This window comes from Carassius gibelio, chromosome B2 (genome assembly GCF_023724105.1).
Source record: "Carassius gibelio isolate Cgi1373 ecotype wild population from Czech Republic chromosome B2, carGib1.2-hapl.c, whole genome shotgun sequence".
Classification (NCBI taxonomy): Eukaryota; Metazoa; Chordata; class Actinopteri; order Cypriniformes; family Cyprinidae; genus Carassius; species Carassius gibelio.
The window spans coordinates 31,310,237-31,331,357 of NC_068397.1; the positions used below are offsets into that span (position 1 = coordinate 31,310,237).

Consider the following 21,121-nt stretch of genomic DNA (forward strand, 5'->3'; position numbering starts at 1 on the left):
CAGGCCTTTAGATTAGACTGACCACAAAAAAGACATTGATGTTGTAACACCCGCGAAGAATGCACGGAAGGAAATAATTTGGTTTCACAGCTGCTTCTATGTATGTGTGGGGCCGGATCAGAAGACTACGTTCGCTCAGGAGTCAGGATTGCAGCAGGAGAAAGAACACAACAACAACTTCTGGAAAAGGTAAGTATTTATGTAGATTTTGATTGTTTGAAAGAGCAAAAGAATAACAATTTGAATAGACAATGGTAAATCTCAAGTGAACCAAACACTTTCCAATTAATGGAAATAACTACTTACAGTAGTCACTTTAACTCTCACTTTTTGTAAAGCTCCTAAATACCTCTTAATATGTTTATCTATTATTTGATTATATTAATTATATATTTATATTTATTTTATACTTATTTATCTATAGTTTAATGAGATTATGATATAATATATATAACTCTTTGGTTTGATACAACTTCACACTCTTGAAAATGTAAATTCAAAGTTTCACTCTTAAAATAACCAACAATGTTTTACACTCTTTCAGAAAACTCAACAGAAAGTAAACAACAAAAATGCACAGGTAAATAACCAGATGAAAAGGTATCAGTCCAAAGCAAATGCTTAGTCCTTTGAAATAAATGTCCAACGTGGAAACAAAAATACTCAGATCCTTGAGTGAAAAGAGTTTCGATGCTTAGCAAAAAATGTGTCCAAAAAGTAAAAAACAGGTTTACACAATATTTCCTACCAGTGTGATGAACAACTTCCAGATTCTATGAAATGGGATGGCTCGCCAGTTTCTGCAACCGTGTGTCTCTCTCTCTCTCGATGGACAGCAGAAACAATTCTCCCAAACGTCAACAAAACTCCAGATCCAGGATCAGCATTGCTCTCAGGAACATCAATAAACAAAGAAGAGAGAAAGAAAAGAAAAGAAACCAACAAAAAAAAAAACCCAACCTTGCAAAACAAGGCAGAAAATTACAATTAATATCAGAGCTCTCAATATCAAAAGCATATTTCAGTAACACACTGAAAAAATGTACAATTGCACTCACAATATACACATCTCTTTTTCTTTAAACACATTTCTCATTAAAATACAACAACCGATTTGCTCAACTTACTCAACCCATATAAATCAATGCGTTAGCCATTAGCTAAGACCGCATGGTTAGCATAACTCCCTGTGCTTAGCATCACACTTTCAGCACATATTATTGACATAAAATAACCATTTGACCACAAATCAACATATATACACATGTATTTTTCTTCTAAAACATTGAACAGAAATAAAGCATAATTTAAACGTTTGTTTTGTAGTGAAACACTACACTAACTAATTTATATAAAGGACAGACAAATACATATACATGTAATTCACTTACCAAGAAAATAGTGAGTAAACAGAACAATCCCGGATGGAAAAATAAAAATCTCTCTTTTGGTTTCTCTCGAGTGAATTAACTTTTTTCTGTTTCCTATTTTCTTCAGATCCAGTGCAATCGCAATCGTCTAATGTAAGCACCACTTTACTGCTAACGAGCGAACACTGTTCTCATATTTCAAAAAACTTCTCTTACAGATCGACTTCACTTAAAACACTTTAAATCTCTGTTCAAAAGCTGTTTTTGCTAAATCGCCATGTCTCCGCTTCTCACCGTTCTCTCCCTTTTTTCTGTTTTTCTTTTTGACGTCAACCTTGAGGGAGGGGTTACTCTTAAACGGCCAGTTTCTAATTTTACTTATTTTCCTAGACATTTTCTGTTATTATTTCACTTAGTATAAGTTGAGAATTCGATATATAATATGAATATGAATAAAATAATGGGATGATATTAATAAAATAGTCTTATTTTATTTACATATGTGGTAATATATATTTTTCTCTATTCACAGGTGCTGGCTCTTGTAACCTGGGTTACATCCTCCCTCACGGAATATATGCACGTCCCTGTGCATTTACACATCGATGATAGGGGGAACCACAGACTCTTCAAAGGAGCACTCGACTGCCTTACTTAAGCCTTGCAATAAAGACTGAAACACTGTGGTGAGTGGATTTCCTAATGTGGGGTATTCAAACTTTTTAGGGGGGTGTCGCTCTCTCTGTGAGCGTCTGGGAATAATATCCTCAAGATCAGCATTTTCGGTCTGTTCTTTCTGTGAAACTGCAACATGACGGTTTTCATTTGCCTCACTGCTTTTCTCCTCACTCAGTAACTCAGTACTTCCTGCATTTTCCTCCACAGGTTGCTCTTCAGGTAAGTATTCGTCCACAGGTTCCACTGAAAAATCCTCTTCGGATTCCAGGGCAGGTAAGCTCTTCCTCACAGGCTCAGGTACAGGTAAGCCAGATGTTCCTTCCAGAACACGAGGTAAGTAACTTGTAACAATCTCAATGTCAGATTCTAAGGATCTCCCTGGAACACTACATAGGATTTGTTCATCCTCAGACTCTTGGCTTTCGGCGACAGATTCTGATCCCCGCACCTCTACATCATTAGAAGAACTCCTGGTCTTAGGTTTCCTAGTAACCTTTCCCTTAGATTGTATATCAGGACTGCTTGGCTGCAAAAACCCACAGGGTAATAACAGGTCTCGATGCAAAGTCCTTAGAGAGCCTGTCTTTCCTTCTGGCTGGACAGCGTAAACAGGTAAATCACGAATCCTTTTGACAACTACATAAACTCCTTGCTCCCATTTGTCAGCCAATTTGTGTTTACCCCTTAGTCTCACATTCTTCACAAGAACTCTGTCTCCTTCTTCCAGATTAGAAGCGACCACTCTTTTGTCGAATCTCCTTTTGTTACGTCCAGCCACTTTCTCAGCATTCTTAGTAGCTATGTCATAACTTTCTCGCAATCTTGCTTTCAAATCTTGCACATATTGGGAATGTGACTTTGTAGGGGCATCCACCGGTAATCCAAAAGCCAAATCAACTGGCAACCTGGGTTGCCGTCCGAACATAAGTTCGTAAGGTGTGTATCCCGTGGTGTCGTTCCGGGTACAATTATAAGCATGTACCAGGGGCTTTACGAATTCCTTCCACTGAGATTTCTTCTCATTCTCCAGTGTTCCCAACATTTGGAGAAGTGTGCGATTAAATCGCTCCACAGGGTTCCCTCTTGGATGGTAAGGGGTGGTTCGGACTTTACGTATTCCGGCAATCTTACACAGTTCTTTTATCATTTTTGACTCAAAGTCTGCCCCCTGGTCGCTATGCAATTTTTCTGGGAACCCATAGTGTACAAAGTAATTGTCCCATAGACTTTTGGCAACAGTCTGAGCAGTTTGGTTCCTGGTTGGTATCGCAACTGCATACTTGGTGAAGTGATCTGTAATAACCAGGATGTTCTTGGTATTACTCCGATCTGGTTCCAAAGACAGAAAGTCTATGCACACCAGCTCCAGTGGCATGCTAGTTTTTATGCTCACCAAGGGTGCTGCTCTTTCCGGTGCGGTCTTTCTACGAACGCAACGTTCACATGTCCTGATCTTTTTCTCCACTGCTTGAGACATTCTTGGCCAAAAGAATCTTGATCTGACAAGATCTAAAGTTCTGTCAGTTCCCAAATGACCCATATCATCGTGGAGACTTCTCAACACTGTACTTCTAAGAAAAATGGGAAGCGCCAACTGATACAAGGGAACCCCGTGATCTTGTTTCTTTCTGTACAATATCCCATTCCTTAACTCAAGTCGATTCCATTCCTTGAACCACAACCGCAAAGTAGACGACTGATTCCCAAGATTACTGGGCTTCTTACCACTCTCCAATCCTTCTATGACAGCTTTTATCTCTGAATCTTTTCTCTGCAGGTCTGCTAAAGACGATGGAGACAGCTGAGGGAGATCTGGAAGACCATGCTCATCCTCCTGCTGGAACTCTTTGGGCAAAGCATCTTCATGGCAAGTGAGGGATTCGATCAAGGTAAGTGAAATATCAGAAGGGCTTGAATTCTCAGCTGATCCGACCACTTGATGTCTGTCACATATCGCTTTTATGGTGTCTGCAAGAACAACAGATGGCTCAGCTTCTTGCTCCATGAAATGGTGCAGAGCGAACTGTTTGATTCTTTCTCTTTCTTTCCGTGAGACCCAGTCATCAAGAAGTTCACCATGTGGTCGGCGAGAGAGCCCATCGGCATCCTGATTTTGGTTGCCAGCTCTGTACTGCAGCTTGAAGTTATAGGTTGATAAGCTGGACAACCAACGGTAACTAATGGCATCAAGCTTTGCCGAGGTAAGGATGTATGTCAGAGGATTACTATCCGTGACAACAGTGAACTCCGCTCCGTAAAGATAATCACTGAATTTGGAGGTAACTGCCCATTTCAGCGCCAGGAACTCTAATTTATGTGCAGGGTATCGGCTCTCTCCTTTCGTCAGTCCTCTGCTGGCAAAAGCTATAACTCTCTTCTGCCCTTCTTGCTCCTGATATAAAGCTGCGCCCAGCCCTGTGGTGCTGGCATCTGTGTGTAGCACATAGGGGAGCTTGGGGTTAGCGAAACCAAGTACAGGCGCAGACGTAAGCTTGTCAATGATGGAATCAAAGGCAATTTGACACTCTGGAGTCCATCTCTCATGAAACTCCTCTTTGGGATTGAAATATCCATCTTTCAACCTCTTACTCCTACTCTTTTGGAGTGGAGGGTATCCAGCCGTGAGATCTGTAAGAGGCTTCACTATCTTAGAGAAATCCCGGACGAATCTTCTGTAATACCCGGCAAACCCTAGGAAGGACTTTAACTCTTTTAGATTCGTTGGCCTCGGCCAAGTCTTCAGAGCTTCAGTTTTCGAGGGATCTGTCTCCACTCCACTCTGAGAGACAATATGGCCCAGATATTTTACAGATGTCTGGAAGAAATGGCATTTCTCAGGAGATAGCTTTAATCCATACTCCTTCAGATGATTAAAGACACGTAACAACCTTGCTTCGTGCTCTTCCAGAGTTTCTGAGAACACAATGAGATCGTCGATAAACACCAACACCTCTTTTCGATTTAGGTCTCCCATGCAACGCTCCATCAATCTTTGAAACGTGCTCGGTGCATTGGATATTCCTTGTGGCATTCGATTGAATTCCCAGAATCCAAATGGGCAAACGAACGCTGTCTTACACTTGTCTGTTTCTTCCATTTCGATCTGGTAGAATCCCGATTTTAGGTCAAGCACGGAGAACCACTTCGACCCAGTCAACGTGGAAAAGACTTCCTCCAAGTTTGGAAGCGCATAAGCATCCTTAATTGTCTGCAAATTAAGCTTCCTAAAATCGATGCACAATCTTACTCCACCATTTTTCTTACGAACCACAACAATGGGCGAGGCAAATGAGGATTCGGACTCGCGTATGATTCCAGCTGACAATAACTCTTGGAGGTGAGCTCTCACAGCATCGACGTCCTGAGGGTGAATAGGTCTAGCCCTATGCTTGAACGGTGTCTCATTGCTTAGTTTTATTTGATGTTTCACTTTTGTTGTGTGACCATAATCAAGGTCATGCTGCGAGAAGACTTCAGGCCTAGAACTCAGAAACTTTGAGATCCTCTCCTTCCATTCTGCAGATAAAGGGGAGTCTCCAAAATCAAAGGTGAGGTTGCCAGTGTTACGTTCTCTCTCCACTGGTTCCTTGCTTAAACCTTGATGCTGGCCCATGATCCTCTGGACTGCATGGATTTCCGCTAACACAGTTTTAGGAGTAAGTCGTATGTCAGTTTGTGTCTCATTCCTCAGCAGGACTGATAACTTAGTTGGATGCTTATGGGGTAGAGAGTGCAGACAGCTTGCAATCAAGATTCCATTCGGCAAAGGAATCGATGGTGGTTCAAGGGCCACCCATCCTTTCATGTAGGGCCCATTCAGATGAACTGCACCATCCAAAACTACTGTACTTTTTGCAGGTATAACTTCCACAGAGGTCCCTTTCACTTTTACACACCCAAGGTTCTCGCTGGTAGCTCGAATCCACCTGGCCTCCAACACTCTAAGTACTGCCTGATATCCACAAAGACTGGACTGAAGCTTCACTGAACTCTCTTTGGCACTCTTGCTATACAACACATCAAGGGAGTTAGTTCCAACTAGGATCTGTGGGGAACTCGTCAAGTCTGGCACCACCAACGCCAAAGTAGGAATTTCAACTTCCACCCCAATGAACGTTGCAGGAAACTTTAGGGTTAACTCAATGTATCCTAAGTATGGTACAGCCTGACCGTTAGCCCCTTCAACTTCTAACAGGTTACCCAGTGGTTTCAAGGGAGAGTCTGTCAGATTATTTTCATAAAATGATTGAGGGACCGTAGTCACTTGTGAGCCTGTATCTAGCAGACAGTTCACTTTTTTGTCTCCAATCATAACTTCTGCCGTACACTTCACTCCTACTAACCCTTTGGGCAAGCAGTTTGACGGCGGTGTGTTATGTCTATCTGTATCAACGTTCTGTTCAAAACATTCAGGGCGATAGTCTGAATGTATGGTCTTCGTATGCCCTCCTACAAAGACCTTCTTTAGTTTAAAGGCTGAGTAGGCCTTCCATACTGAGAGTCCCAAGCACGCTGCTGCTCTCTCAGCTTAGCCCTTTTCTCCGTCACCTTAGCGGGGTTCGCTGCATTTTCGCAATTAACTGCCAGGTGTCCATCTTCTCCACAGGAAAAACAATACCAAGCACGAGGCCTATCAGTCCTCAATGAGCTTTTCCTGGGGTCATTGTTCCTCACTGTATCAAGCGGTCTCTGCATATAGAATGCTTGAGGTGTCTGACGAATAGCACTCTGAGCTTGCAGTTCAGCCACTTGACTTCGCAGCTTACGAATCTCTGATTCCTCCAAATCGCTTGATTTTGAACTTTGGGCTACTGACTCCTTCACTGCCGCAACCTGGGTGCTTAACTCCTCCACCATCCCCTTCAGAGCAGTTAGCTCAACCTTCTCAGAGAAACCTTTCTTGTTCTTCTGATCTGGTGGCTGTTTCAGGGCTGTGACTTGAGCCTGAATTTCCACTACTTGCTTCCTTAACAGACTCATTTCAGAATTCTCAGAATGTGGTATATCACAAGGGCAAGCCAACATCTGATTGGAAGGTACTCGAAGCTTTGGAAAACCAGCTGAAGGTTTTGACAGTCCAAGATGTTTCTTCATACGTTCCTCCTTCGAAGCTTGTTTATCTTCTTGAGTACGTATAAGCACTGCCAACTCGGCAAAAGCAGGTGGATGCGCTTCTCTTTTTTCAAGCTGGAGATCTGCGATGAGGCTATTGTCCCAACACCCTCTGCAGAACTGTTTCAGCAAGTAGCGATCCCGCTCTGTTTCCATTATTCCGTTTCGTCTGATCGTCGTACTCAAAATGACCTGCAGCCTGTGCAAGTAACCTGATGGCTTTTCACTCTGATTCTGACAGGTACTCATGAATTTAGCCAGCAGCTCATCACCATCCTCTACAGAACCATACACAGACTCCAAGATCTCAAGATAAGCAGCAGGTAAGGCTGGAGGGTGCACATGCTTCACAACATCAGCTGCTGGAGGTAAGAGACTATCCAGAATTTTCCGGGTTCTATGCAAGTCAGAAATGGAAGGGTCATTCAACAAGAAGTCGACACTCGCACGCCAAGTGTCGAAATCCGGCTCATTTGGGGGACGTGGGGACTTCCCAGAGAAGGCCCTCAGACGAATCAAAGTCTGCTGTGAAGTATTGTCGCTTTTCACTATGTGTTCAACGACCATCCTCTGGACACCGGGTGGGTCTATGATATTTACAGGAAATGTGAGACTGGTGGGTACACTAACATCCTCCGTAGTGACTCTCGAAACAGGTGGGGACACAAAGGTAATCTCACTCTTGGTTGGGTTTTTATTCTCAATATCTTGACCATCTGTTGCAGGAGGAGGGTTGACAGAATGAGTATCTGCGATTTTCTCCAATTCTTCCTGTAGGACACTCTGAAAAGGCCTCCCACTTTCTTTGGCAATGGCTCTTAATTCTTCAAGATACCCTTCTGTGGCGGTGCGACTAGTGGGCTTAGTGTATGCAGAAGGAAGGGTACGGACACGGAAAGTGACAGCTGGGTCAGAAAGACTGCCTAGAGTCAAGGGCAGAAGGGGAAGTAACTTCTGGATCGCTGAGTTGTGGCTGTATTCAACAATAGCATTTCTATGGAACTCAGACTCTGGGTCGTCAATTATGAGATTTTTGCTAATTGAGCCAAATCTTTGCAAATATTTTTCTATTTCATTGTCAACTTCAGTTAACGTAAGGCCTTCAATCAAAAGTGCGTTCTCTACATTAACGTTTTCCTGTTTCACTATCTCCATCATTTGCTTTTAAAGATTAAGTTTCTGAGGCTCACAGGTTTATTTTTCTCTGGTTCTTTCACAGACTCTTGTTGCAACCAAGACTCCTGGCTGGCTCGCCAAGTTTTCCCCTGTAACACCCGCGAAGAATGCACGGAAGGAAATAATTTGGTTTCACAGCTGCTTCTATGTATGTGTGGGGCCGGATCAGAAGACTACGTTCGCTCAGGAGTCAGGATTGCAGCAGGAGAAAGAACACAACAACAACTTCTGGAAAAGGTAAGTATTTATGTAGATTTTGATTGTTTGAAAGAGCAAAAGAATAACAATTTGAATAGACAATGGTAAATCTCAAGTGAACCAAACACTTTCCAATTAATGGAAATAACTACTTACAGTAGTCACTTTAACTCTCACTTTTTGTAAAGCTCCTAAATACCTCTTAATATGTTTATCTATTATTTGATTATATTAATTATATATTTATATTTATTTTATACTTATTTATCTATAGTTTAATGAGATTATGATATAATATATATAACTCTTTGGTTTGATACAACTTCACACTCTTGAAAATGTAAATTCAAAGTTTCACTCTTAAAATAACCAACAATGTTTTACACTCTTTCAGAAAACTCAACAGAAAGTAAACAACAAAAATGCACAGGTAAATAACCAGATGAAAAGGTATCAGTCCAAAGCAAATGCTTAGTCCTTTGAAATAAATGTCCAACGTGGAAACAAAAATACTCAGATCCTTGAGTGAAAAGAGTTTCGATGCTTAGCAAAAAATGTGTCCAAAAAGTAAAAAACAGGTTTACACAATATTTCCTACCAGTGTGATGAACAACTTCCAGATTCTATGAAATGGGATGGCTCGCCAGTTTCTGCAACCGTGTGTCTCTCTCTCTCTCGATGGACAGCAGAAACAATTCTCCCAAACGTCAACAAAACTCCAGATCCAGGATCAGCATTGCTCTCAGGAACATCAATAAACAAAGAAGAGAGAAAGAAAAGAAAAGAAACCAACAAAAAAAAAAAAACAACCTTGCAAAACAAGGCAGAAAATTACAATTAATATCAGAGCTCTCAATATCAAAAGCATATTTCAGTAACACACTGAAAAAATGTACAATTGCACTCACAATATACACATCTCTTTTTCTTTAAACACATTTCTCATTAAAATACAACAACCGATTTGCTCAACTTACTCAACCCATATAAATCAATGCGTTAGCCATTAGCTAAGACCGCATGGTTAGCATAACTCCCTGTGCTTAGCATCACACTTTCAGCACATATTATTGACATAAAATAACCATTTGACCACAAATCAACATATATACACATGTATTTTTCTTCTAAAACATTGAACAGAAATAAAGCATAATTTAAACGTTTGTTTTGTAGTGAAACACTACACTAACTAATTTATATAAAGGACAGACAAATACATATACATGTAATTCACTTACCAAGAAAATAGTGAGTAAACAGAACAATCCCGGATGGAAAAATAAAAATCTCTCTTTTGGTTTCTCTCGAGTGAATTAACTTTTTTCTGTTTCCTATTTTCTTCAGATCCAGTGCAATCGCAATCGTCTAATGTAAGCACCACTTTACTGCTAACGAGCGAACACTGTTCTCATATTTCAAAAAACTTCTCTTACAGATCGACTTCACTTAAAACACTTTAAATCTCTGTTCAAAAGCTGTTTTTGCTAAATCGCCATGTCTCCGCTTCTCACCGTTCTCTCCCTTTTTTCTGTTTTTCTTTTTGACGTCAACCTTGAGGGAGGGGTTACTCTTAAACGGCCAGTTTCTAATTTTACTTATTTTCCTAGACATTTTCTGTTATTATTTCACTTAGTATAAGTTGAGAATTCGATATATAATATGAATATGAATAAAATAATGGGATGATATTAATAAAATAGTCTTATTTTATTTACATATGTGGTAATATATATTTTTCTCTATTCACAGGTGCTGGCTCTTGTAACCTGGGTTACAATGTCAAAAAATTTCTAGGAGTAGTTTGTCACAGCGTAAAACATGTCACTTCCTGTTGCCAATAGGTGGCGCTATGACTATAACTGAATGTGGGCATGTAGATCTGTTAAGGGCAGAAGTTTTATCTAACATGTGAAGTTTGGGGCAGATTGGACATTGTATGTCTGAGTTACAGCAACTTCCTTTTTCATGGCGAAACATCGAAATTTGTCAGGCCGCCATGGACACACCCTTTAACGAAATCTAAAGATCTTCGCAATTTAACATCGCAAAGGGCTTAAGATTACACTGACCAGGTTTGGTGTTGATCTGAATAAATCTCTAGGAGGAGTTCGTTAAAGTACAACCCCTAAAAATGGCAAAAACAACGCCAATTTTGCAGAGAAAATTCTAAATAACCGACTTCCTGTTGGGATTCGGATTTCGTACCAAGAGACTTTTTTGTAGGTATTGGTGTGTTACATGTGTATACCGATTTTTTGTACATGTACGTGAAACATAGCTTGAGGCGCACTCTGTTGAAAGTGTATAGGTGGCGCTATCGAGCCATTTTGCCAAACCTGATGGAATTTTGGCCTTCAGATGTGTTCAGGCCAGGACTCTTATCACACATGTGAAGTTTGGGGAAGATTGGACATTTTATGCCTGAGTTATAACATCTTTTATTCCCATGGCGAGACATCGAACTTCGTGACGGCGCCATGGACACGCCTTTTAACGAAAACTCAAGATCTTCACAACTTAACATCGCACAGGCCTTTAGATTAGACTGACCACAAAAAATACATTGATTTCATAAACTTTATAGGAGTAGTTCATCGCAGTGTAAAATATGTCACTTCCTGTTGCCAATAGGTGGCGCTATGACTATAACTGAATATGGGCATGTCAATCTGTTCAGGTCAGGAGACTCATCAAACATGTGAAGTTTGGGGCAGATTGGTCATTGTATGTCTGAGTTATAGCAACTTCCTGTTTCATGGCGAATCATCGAAATTCGCCAGGCCGCCACGGACACGCCCATTAACGAAAACTCAAAAGCTTCGCAATTTAACATCGCAAAGGCCTTCAGATTAGGCATACCAAATTTGGTGTTGATCTGAATGAATCTCTAGGAGGAGTTCGTTAAAATACAACGCATGGAAATGACAAAAATGACACAAAATTTGCTCATAATATTAGTAATAACCGACTTCCTGTTGGGTTTCGGATTTTGCTCCAAGAGACTTTTTTGTAGGTATTGGAGAGTTACATGTGTATACCGATTTTCATACATGTACATGAAACGTAGCTCGAGGCGCACACCATTGAACGTGTATAGGTGGCGCTGTTGAGCCATTTTGCCACACCCACTTCTGAAACCCATATCAGACGTAAATTTTCGCCAGTTCTGAGGTGTGTGCAAAGTTTCATGACTTTTCGAGCATGTTTAGGCCCTCAAAAATGCGATTCATTTTGGAGAAGAAGAATAATAATAATAATAATAATAATAATAATAATAATAATTAAAGCTGCAAGCAGCGATGAACGGGCCCTCGCACCCGGGCTCACCACCAGCGAGTTGCTTTAGTAAAAAGGTGAACGGTGAGAAATATGCATTTAATGTCATAAATATAAGTGGAATATATCAAAGTATATCCCATATATGTGCCAATCTTACCGTTGCCAGCAGGTGGCGCTATCATTATAATGGAATATTGGCCTTCAGGCCAGGACTCTTATCAAACATGTGAAGTTTGGGGAAGATTGAACATTTTATGCTTGAGTTACAACAACTTCTCTTGCTGTGGCAAGACATCAAATTTTGTCATGGCGCCATGGAAACGCCCTTTAACAAAAACTCAAGATCTCCAAAAGTTAACATTGCACAGGCCTTTAGATTAGACTGACCACAAAATATATGTTAATCTCAAAAAAATTATAGGAGTAGTTTGTCGCAGCGTAAAACATGTCACTTCCTGTTGCCAATAGGTGGCGCTATGACTATAACTGAATGTGGGCATGTAGATCTGTTAAGGGCAGAAGTTTTATCTAACATGTGAAGTTTGGGGCAGATTTGACATTGTATGTCTGAGTTACAGCAACTTCCTTTTTCATGGCGAAACATCGAAATTTGTCAGGCCGCCATGGACACGCCCTTTAACGAAATCTAAAGATCTTCGCAATTTAACATCGCAAAGGGCTTGAGATTACACTGACCAAGTTTGGTGTTGATCTGAATAAATCTCTAGGAGGAGTTCGTTAAAGTACAACCCCTGAAAATGGCAAAAACCACGCCAATTTTGCAGAGAAAATTCTAAATAACCAACTTCCTGTTGGGATTCGGATTTCGTGCCAAGAGACTTTTTTGTAGGTATTGCTGTGTTACATGTGTATACCGATTTTTGTACATGTACGTGAAACATAGCTAGAGGCGCACTCTGTTGAAAGTGTATAGGTGGCACTATCGAGCCATTTTGCCACACCTGATGGAATTTTGGCCTTGAGATGTGTTCAGGCCAGGACTCTTATCACACAAGTGCAGTTTGGGGAAGATCGGACATTTTATGCCTGAGTTATAACATCTTTTATTCCCATGGCGAGACATCGAACTTCGTGACGGCGCCATGGACACGCCTTTTAACGAAAACTCAAGATCTTCACAACTTAACATCGCACAGGCCTTTAGATTAGACTGACCACAAAAAAGACATTGATGTCATAAAATTTCTAGGAGTAGTTCTTCGCAGCAAAAAATATGACACTTCCTGTTGCCAATAGGTGGCGCTATGACTATAACTGCATATGGGCATGTCAATCTATTCTGTTCCAGAGTCTTATCAACCATGTGAAGTTTGGGGTAGATTGGACATTGTATGTCTGAGTTATAGCAACTTCATTTTTCATGGCGAGTCATCGAAATTCGCCAGGCCGCCACGGACACGCCCTTCAACGAAAACTCAAAATCTTCGCAATTTAACATCGCAAAGGCCTTTAGATTAGGCATACCAAATTTGGTGTTGATTTGAAGAAATCTCTAGGAGGAGTTCGTTAAAATACAATGCATGGAAATGGCAAAAATGACACAAAATTTGCTCATAATATTAAAAATAACTGACTTCCTGTTGGGTTTCGAATTTTGCTCCAAGAGTCTTTTTTGTAGGTATTGATGTGTTACATGTGTGTACCAATTTTCATACATGTACGTGAAATGTAACTCGAGGCGCACACCGCTGAACGTGCATAGGTGGCGCTGTCGAGCCATTTTACCACGCCCACTTCTGAAACCCATATCAGACGTAAATTTTCGCCAGTTCGGAGGCGTGTGCAAAATTTGGTGACTTTTTGAGCATGTTTAGGCCCTCAAAAATGTGATTCATTTTGGAGAAGCGGAATAATAATAATAAATATAGCTGCAAGCAGCGATGGCGGGCTCAAGCCACCAATGCCATCGCCACCCCGGTGGCATCAGGTAAACTGTGCCCAGCGGGCACATGCATTCACAATATCCCTCTGGCAGTGAGGTTTTAAAGGATACGGCAGTTAAAGGGTTAATCCGAATCATCTAGACTTTAAAATCACATTCACAGAACAATATATATATTAGTAACACTGTACAATAAGATTTCATTTATAAACATTATGTTAACATGAACAATATTTATATAGCATTCATTCATGTCAGTTAATATTCCAAACTTAAACATGAAAACATTGTTTTATTGTGATTTTTTTCCAAGTACATTTTACCAATTCCAAACCATATAAATCTTAATAACTACCATTATTTTTTATTTAATCATTTATGAGTGCTATACAATAGTCCAGGAAAGCTGGAAGAGAAAAACTCCTTATATTCATGTGTGCAGAATTATTAGGCATGTTTTCTTTTACAGATGAAATGCGCTAAAATAGACTTTTAACTCAAACTGTAAGGTCGAAAATTATGAAATACCCATGAGAAATATCAAACACAAATGCAATACAGAAATGGATAAGTTAAGACTTGACCATTGTACAAAAAATACTGACTGGGTCATGAGGTCAGAAAAGAAGAAGAAAAAAGCAGGTCAAGAAGAACTGACAAAAAGAATTGCAAAATAATTAGTAATTAATGTGAAGATTAATTTTTAGTCAATTCTGCAAGACAGACTTTTCAGGAAAGGAGGTGGAATAAAAATGAGCTCCTAAATCTTAATCCTGGATTCTGGAAGATATATTCCTCAAACCATCGAACAAGAGGAGGTGGTGCTGGTCCTTCACGAATCACTCTAATCTGTTCATAAAGCCTATATATAAAGACTTAATATATAGTATTTCACAATACTTCATGGTATTCTAATTAAATCATTTTTTGGAATCTTAAGTCTCTCAGAGTCCGACACCGAGTAATTCTGGAGACTCCAGGAAAGTGGCAGTTCTGTAAAATGTTGGCGCTGGAGACTAAATGCACCCTGATAGTTTCACACCTAATTCACTTAACACACACACACACACACATTACCCACAGTGACAGTGGGACTGAGTGACATCAGATGTATGATAGTTTTTTTTTAATTTTCTATCATCCATATAGTGTTGTATAGTCATGAAACTATGGTCATGAGACCAGTCATTCTGAGGAAATATGCCTCAGAATGACTGGTCTTCTATGTGTACATTTTTTTTTTTAAAGTGTTTAGAAGCTGCACTTTAAAAAAATAAAAAGACATTTACTGGTTCCTTTTTTACTATTATTTCAAAAAACATCACGGCAAAACCATTCAAGCTATCCAAAATTCATTCACACCTATTCTGTAAGATTAATTCTTTAAACAGTGGTAAAAGAGGATGTGGTGCTGATCCTTCAAGAGTCACTCAAAACGTATCTGTCCATAAAGCCTATAAAGAATTATTCTTAATATACAGTTCAAAATACTTCAGCTTGTTATTCTAATTAAGTGAGGGTCATTTTATCAGTAAAATATATACAATTCATTTTTTTTTTTGAAAGATTTCTATAAATGATTTAAATCATACTCGTTTCTACAATAATTATTTAAAAGTAATCCTATAGCTCCCTCTGGTGGCCATTATAGGTACTAAGAATTGCAAGCTTGATTTATAAGTTATGATAGTTTAAATTTTATGCTGGCTCTTGAAAGTGATAAAGCTATGAAACTTACTGTGCTTCCTTCAAATGAGGACTTCTACTTATATAAAAAATTATGAAGATTTAGAATGAAAAATTGTAAAGATATAGTAAAATAACTATTGTATTTTTTTATGTTACTTTAATAAATCTCTATGGCAACACCATTTAAGCTATCCTAAACCCATTCACAATTTAACATCTCAGTATATTGGCATCATGTTGAAAAAGGAGTATGGAGTAGTATGAGTAGGAGTATGAATTCATTTGCAGGCTTTATCATAAATCCACAATAAAATTTCTGAGTTCTGTATCAATCTGTGTTGTTGTTTGTTTATTTTTATCTTTTATTTTTCATAGGAAGATAACTTACTCTCATTTTTAATAAATGTGCTTATAAACCAAGGACAAGCTATTTATAGCTGTATTTATAAACTGCTTACTACTGACTATTAATATTGGGACAAGGCTTTATAAAGCATGAACTGACTATTTAATAATGAGTGCAGTTATTATAAAGTGTTATCAATGAATTTGCTAATGTTAACAAATTAGACATTATTTTACAGTGTTATCAAATCCTTAAATGACTCATAAGCATTTGTGAAAGTTCTGCTTGCATTACAGCTTAGTATTGATCTGTGAGCTGAACAGATTTACTGTTACATCCATGAGATTATGTAAATTAAAATAAATATAATGTCACAGGATGTCATAGGTCAGTATCAAATGAGTTTGAAATTATTATTTGCAGCACAAATAAGGTTTTTTTAGGTTTTTAAAAAATCCCTAAAACTGTCAGAAAAAGGTTAAGGCCTAAGCTATTTCTATGTGAGTGGCTAATTTTATTTTTGTTTTTATAATTGTAATACACAAACTATGAAATTATACAAAATGTATAAAAAGATAAATAAATAAATACGCACACATTAAAAAAGCAGCCAAGTCGAATGAGTTTCCTTTTTTATATAGATTAAAATTGAAGACAGAAGCAAGTGGTAAATGTGGTCACTTTAATATTCAAATCCAGTAGATCCAGTTTATGTTCACGTGGCTGTTTTCGTTTATAGTCGCCAAGCTATTATGTGTTTTGAAATAATCTTGTCCGTTATGTGTTCGTTCGTACGACGAAAGCCAGAATCCTGCAGCTCGAGAGATATGTTATTCTGCCAGTCGCGCTTTCAAATAGTCTTGCACACTTAAACAGGTCACAAACACCTGCATTTAGCTCTTGTTGTGTTACAATGGGTTTATTGTGTGCATTTGTGGTAATATTTTATTTAAAAAAGCTCTTAAACAAGAATAAATTCGTTTGTTTTGAGCTGGACACTGTACGCGCTGATCGGAGGCGTGATTTCAGATAGGCAGCTGCAAATATTTCATTTTCACACAAACAGTTCAAAAACATCTTAATTTAGCTCTTGGTGTGTTCTAATTGGGTGATTGTGTGATATCGCTGTAATAATTTATTTTTAAAAGCTTTAAAACAGGAATAAATTCGTTTTCTCTGAGCTCTTTACTCCAGACGCTCGTGATCACAGCGGTGATTCATCTCTCCTATTTCTCACGTATCTCTGGCCAGAAATAATTTATCCATGAGCCCTGAACCGGTAGTAATCAGATATGTTGGTTTAGCTTGTCAGTGTGAATTAAATCTAAGTATTTGTTTGTATTTTTAACCGATTTAAAAGTGAAAGTAAAAGTCCGGGAATTGCACCTGTAGGGGCGCTATTTCTCTCAGACAATGGAAGTCTGAAGCACACACACTCAAACAGAGGGACAAAGTGAGATGAGATGTCTGACAGTTTTTTTTAATTTTCTGTTATCCATACAGTGTTGTAAAGTCGTGAAACTATGCATATTTCCTCAGAATGACTTTTTCATCTGTATGAAAAAATTATTTGACGTGTTTGGAAGCTGCAATTTAAAAATACAATAATGATTCCCTTTGTAAGGTCATTTAAAAAAATCACCACGGCAAAACCATTCAAGCTATCCAAAATCCATTCACAATTTAAGTTCCTATCAGAAATACTGATGTGTGTTCAGAGTTTTGTGAAATTCTAAGTATGTTATTTGCCTCAAAATCACCTGAGAAGTATTCCAGTTTGACATGTTGCCACGGCAACAATTTTTTAGATATCAATATCCCCCTTGCAGATTTATATCAGCTGTGTTTTAACATTATTCTGATGAAGTTTGAAGCAAATCGAGTAATAATAAGATGCTGAATTCAAATCATTTTGAAAATGACACACTTCCTTCTGCCAGTTGGTGGCGCTATAACTTTGACTCCTAATAGTCACATATATGCGATCGACATCATACAACGAATAATCTGATGAAGTTTGATTAAAATCAGGAAATGTATGTGGATGGTATTAGACACTTCCTGTTTCTAATTTCTCGCCATAATTTCAACGCCTCGCCACGAGCAAACCGTTCGAGATATCAAAAATCCCCTGGCAATTTTTCATCCCCAGTGTCTTGAGATCATGTTGACCGAGTTTGGCGGCAATCGAGAAAAAAACCTATGACAAGTATTTCAAATTCCAGAGCATGCGCTTTTTACATAACTCTAAATAGCTGACTTCCTGTTGGGTGGAGCCTATGACATGCAATATGAAAGTTGTTCGGCACGATGAGATCTATATGTGTACTGAGTTTCATATGAATATGTGCAAGTATGTGTGAGCTATACATCAACATTTCTGACTGTGTTCCAGGGGGCGCCGTAGAGCCCCTGTGCCACGCCCGGGTCCCAGCCTCTGCAGGCTCCTAAAGGCCACAGATTCCAAAGTGTGCGCAAATTTTCAAGAGTTTTTGAGTATGTTAAGGACCCCAAAAGCCCCCACAACTTTGACGAAAAATTTGAATACTAAACCCTAAATAGCCAACTTCCTGTTGGGCGGAGCCCATGATATGCAATACAAAAGTTGTTTGGATTGATGAGATTTATATGTGTACCGAGTTTCATACGTCTACGAGCAAGAATGTATGATATATGGCCCTCCATATTCCAGGGGGCGCTGTAGAGCCCCTGTGCCACGCCCGTGTATCAGTCTCTGCCCGGCCCTAATGGCCGCAGGTTCCAATCTGTGTGCCAATTTTCAAGACTTTTTAAGCATGTTAAGGGCCCCAAAAGCCCCCGAGACGTTGGAAAAAAATAATAATAATAATAATAATAATAATAATAATAATAATAATAATAAAAAATAATCCTAAGGAAAACAATAGGCCTCTCGCCCTTTGGGCTTGAGCCCTAATAAACGGAGCAATTCCAATAGGGTCCTCACACCATCGGTGCTCGGGCCCTAATAATAATAATTAAAGCTGCAAGCAGCGATGAACGGGCCCTCGCACCCGGGCTCACCGCCATTGTGTGGCTTTGGTAAAAAGGTAAACGTTGAGAAATATGCATTTAAACTCATAAACATAAGTGCAATATATCAAAGTTTATTCCATATGTGTGCCAATCTTCCTGTTGCCAGCAGGTGGAGCTATCTTTATAATGGAATATTGGCCTTCAGATGTGTTCAAGCCAGGACCCTTATCACACATGTGAAGTTTGGGCAAGATCGGACATTTTATGCCTGAGTTAAAACATCTTTTATTCCCATGGTGAGACATCAAACTTCGTCATGGCGTCATGGACACGCCTTTTAACAAAAACTCAAGATCTTCACAACTAAACATCACACAGGTCTTTAGATTAGACTGACCACAAAAAAGACATTAATGTCATAAAATTTCTAGGAGTAGTTTGTCACAGTGTAAAATATGTAACTTCCTGTTGCCAATAGGTGGCGCTATGACTATAACTGAATATTGGCATGTAGATCTGTTCAGGTCAAGAGTCTTATCAAACATGTGAAGTTTGGGGCAGATTGGACATTGTATGTCTGAGTTATGGCACCATCATTTTTCATGGCGAATCATCAAAATTTGTCAGGCCGCCATGGACACGCCCTTTAACAAAACCTCAATTCCTTCGCAATTTAACATCGCAAAGGGCTTTAGATTACACTGACCAAGTTTGGTGTTGATCTGAATAAATCTCTAGGAGGAGTTCGTTAAAATACAACCCCTGAAAATGACAAAAACAACACCAATTTTGCAGGGGAAATTAAAAATAACCGACTTCCTGTTGGGATTCGGATTTCGTACCAAGAGACTTTTTTGTAGCTATTGGTGTGTTACATATGTTTACCGATTTTCGTACATGTACATGACATGTAGCTCGAGGCGCACTCCATTGAAAATGTATAGGTGGCGCTATCGAGCCATTTTGCCACACCGAATGGAATATTAGCCTCCAGATGTGTGCAGGTCAGTACTCTTATCAAACATGTGAAGTTTGGGCAAGATCTGATATTTTATGCCTGAGTTACAACAACTTCTACTCCCATGGCGAGACATCGAACTTTGACATGACGCCATGGACACGCCCTTTAACGAAAATTCAAGATCTTCACAATTTAACATCGTACAGGCCTTTAGATTAGACTGACCACAAAAAAGACATTGATGTCATAAAATTTCTAGGAGTAGTTCTTCGCAGCGTAAAATATGACACTTCCTGTTGCCAATAGGTGGCGCTATGAATATAACTGAATATGGGCATGTCAATCTATTCAGTTTCAGAGTCTTATCAACCATGTGAAGTTTGGGGCAGATTGGACATTGTATGTCTGAGTTATAGCAACTTCATTTTTCATGGCGAATCATCGAAATTCGCCAGGCCGCCACTGACACGCCCTTCGACGAAAACTCAAAAGCTTCGCAATTTAACATCGCAAAGGCCTTTAGATTAGGCATACCAAATTTGGTGTTGATCTGAATGAATCTCTTGGAGGAGTTCGTTAAAATACAACGCATGGAAATGACAAAAATGAGACAAAATTTGCTCATAATATTAGAAATAACCGACTTCCTGTTGGGTTTCGGATTTTGCTCCAAGAGACTTTTTTGTAGGTATTAGAGAGTTACATGAGTATACCAATTTTCATACATGTACATGAAACGTAGCTCGAGGCGCACACCGTTGAACGTGTATAGGTGGCGCTGTTGAGCCATTTTGCAACACCCACTTCTGAAACCCACATCAGACATAAATTTTCGCCAGTTCTGAGGTGTGTGCAAAGTTTCATGACTTTTTGAGTATGTTTAGGCCCTCAAAAATGCGATTCATTTTGGAGAAGTATAATAATAATAATAATAATAATAATAAACGGAGCAATTCCAAGAGGGTCCTCACACCATCGGTGCTCGGGCCCTAATAATAAACGGAGCAATTCCAAGAGGGTCCTCACACCATCGGTGCTCGGGCCCTAATAATAATAATAATAATAATAATAATAATAAACGGAGCAATTCCAAGAGGGTCCTCACACCATCGGTGCTCGGGCCCTAAATATAGCTGCAAGCAGCGATGGCGGGCTCAAGCCGTCAGTGCAACGCCACCCCGGTGGCATCGGGAAAACTGTGCCCAGCGGGCATAAGCATTTACAGTAACCCTCTGGCAATCAAATTTTAAGGGATATGGCAGTTAAAGGGTTAATCCGACCCGTCTAGACTTTGAAATCACATACACAGAACAATATATATAACTTTAGTAACACTTTATTTTAATATATATATAAATGTATAAGGTGTACATTGTAGCTGACACCTAAATTAACACATTAAAATTGTTTTA

At 39.2% G+C, this 21,121-nt stretch overlaps 1 protein-coding gene and 1 long non-coding RNA gene across 3 annotated transcripts in view; one reads left to right on the top strand and one right to left on the bottom strand.

Annotated features, from left to right (window-relative positions):
• LOC127950830 (protein APCDD1-like) overlaps positions 1–21,121 on the bottom strand; it is a 112,398-nt gene that overhangs the window by 48,191 nt on the left and 43,086 nt on the right. The window lies entirely within an intron of this gene.
• On the top strand, positions 49–9,818 carry LOC127950837 (uncharacterized). Of its 2 annotated transcripts, XR_008152547.1 has the most exons (6): positions 49–189; positions 545–580; positions 1,498–1,523; positions 1,903–2,056; positions 8,380–8,573; positions 8,929–9,818. It is a non-coding gene; the product is annotated as an uncharacterized LOC127950837 (long non-coding RNA). The 2 variants fall into 2 exon arrangements; XR_008152548.1 differs by lacking the exon at positions 1,498–1,523.